The following is a 2,329-nucleotide window of genomic DNA, read 5'->3' as shown; positions in this document are numbered from 1 at the left end:
AAAAAAAAAAAAAAAAAAAAAAAAGAGTAAACTTGAAAAACAGGAGAGAGAAGATGCAGGAAGGAGCCCATTTTCCAGGGTGCAGCAGGAAGGTTGAGGTCAGATCCTCCCAGCAACCAAAGTGAACCATCACCCAACTGGAAACCATTTCCTTTGTGGCCATGAAACAATGGGCTACAACTTTCTTTTGTGGCTCAAAACCACAGAGAAGCTTCCTATTGTGGGATTCACCACCACCACCACAGCAGAATATTTTTCTCATGGGTTCTGGGAGCAATTACAGTGGCTTCTGAAACTGAGGTCTGGCTCTACTTCCTTTGAGACCTCTCCTCTCCTTTCTCTGCGTGACAACGCTCCCCGGAGACTCTCTTCTTTCCCCATGCCACCTTTTGTACCCTGGGGTGGCCTTGTCTTAGTTTGGGTTCCCTGGAAACCACCACTGAAACAAGGATTTAATACAAGTACTTTGTCTGAGAGGTGGCGATGCCAGGAATCACCAGTTGGGAAGAGGGGACGTGTATGAGTTTGCTAAGGCTGTCATAACCAAGCACTACAGACAGGGAAGCTTATAAAACAGGGCATCTCACAGTTCCAGAAGGTGTGTGTCCAAGACTAAGGTGTCAACAGGGTTGATTCTTTCTGAGGTCTCTCTCCTTGGCTCACAGCCAGTTGCCTTGTTTCTGTGTCTTCACATAGTCTTTCTTTAATGCTTGTCTCTGTGTCCATATCACCTCATCTTTTCTTTTTTTTTTTTTCTTTTTTTTGAGACAGAGTCTTCCTCTGTCCCCCAGGCTGGACTGCAGTGGCACAATCTCAGCTCACTGCAACCTCCACCTCCCAGGTTCAAGCAATTCTCATGCCTCAGCCTCCCGAATAGCTGTGATTACAGGCATGCGCCACCACACCCAGCTAATTTTTGTATTTTTAGTAGATACAGGGTTTCACTACGTTGGCCAGACTGGTCTTGAACTCTTGACTTCAAATGATCCACCTGCCTCAGCTTCCCAAAGTGCTGGGATTACAGGCATAAGCCACTGCACCCAGCCCATATCTCCTCATTTTATAAGGATAGCGGTCATTTGGACTAGGGTCCATCCTAATGACCTTGTTTTAATTTGTTCTTTATTTTTTCAATTTATTTTTATTTTGAGGGGATGGAGTCTTGTTCTGTCACCCAGGCTGGAGTACAGTGGCCTGATCACAGCTCACTGCAACATGGAGCTCCTGGGATTAGGCGATCCTCCCACCTTAGCCTCCTGAATAGCTGGGACTACAGGCTGATTTTTAATTTTTTTTTTTTTTTTGGAGATGAGATTTCTTTTTTTCTTTTTCTTTTTTTTTTTGAGACAGAGCCTTGTTCTGTTGCCCAGGCTGTAGTGCAGCAGTGTGAACATGGCTCACTGCAGCCTTTATCTCCTAGGGTCAAGGAATGTGGAGCCTCAGCACTAACTTCCCCTCCTCTGTGTTCCTTGGAGATTTCTCTTACTTTTTTGTGAACTTAGCTGATAACTTAAAAGCATGTTTGCTGTATTTCATTCAGCGTTTTTGTTGCTATTGTCTTTTACTCTGTCACCCAGGCTGGAGGGCAGTGGCACAATCATAGCTCACTGCAGCCTCAAACTCCTGGGCTCAAGCGATCCTCCCTCGTCAGCCTCCCAAGTAGCGGGGATCACAGATATGTGCCACTACACCTGGCTAATTGTTTATTTTTTTATGGACAGGGTCTCACTATGTTGCCCAGGCTGGTCTCAAACTCCTGACCTCAAGCCATTCCTCCCGCCTCACCCTCTGGAGGCACTGGGATCACAGGTGTTAGCCACCACACTCAGCCTTGCCCAGCTCATGTACAGGTTTTTTTGTGGTTTTTGCTTGTTTGTTTGTTTTTGAGACAGAGTCTCGCTCTGTTGTCCAGGCTGGAGTGCAGTAGCACTATCTCAGCTCAGTACAATCTCCACCTCTCAGGTTCAATTCAAATGAATTCTGAATGTGCAGGGCTGGGCAGGGCATTCATGCACAATCTAGAAATTTCATGCACAATCTGGAAGAGTTAGGGAGAGAAGGGGAGGAGAGACGGGGAGGCATGTGGAAACTGGAAGATTCAGCGATTAACAATTGCCTGGCTGGGTGCAGAGGCTCACTCCTGTAGTCCCAGCAACTTTGGGAGGCCGAGGCGGGCGGATCACCTGAGGTCGGGAGTTCGAGACCAGCCTGACCAACAGCGAGAAACTCCGTCTCTACTAAAATACAAAATTATCCGAGTATGGTGGCGCATGCCTGTAATCCCAGCTACTCGGGAGGCTGAGGCAGGAGAATCACTTGAATGCAGGAG

Source organism: Hylobates moloch, unplaced genomic scaffold (assembly GCF_009828535.3).
Source record: "Hylobates moloch isolate HMO894 unplaced genomic scaffold, HMol_V3 SCAFFOLD_12, whole genome shotgun sequence".
Classification (NCBI taxonomy): domain Eukaryota; kingdom Metazoa; phylum Chordata; class Mammalia; order Primates; family Hylobatidae; genus Hylobates; species Hylobates moloch.
This window is presented reverse-complemented; position numbering follows the sequence as displayed.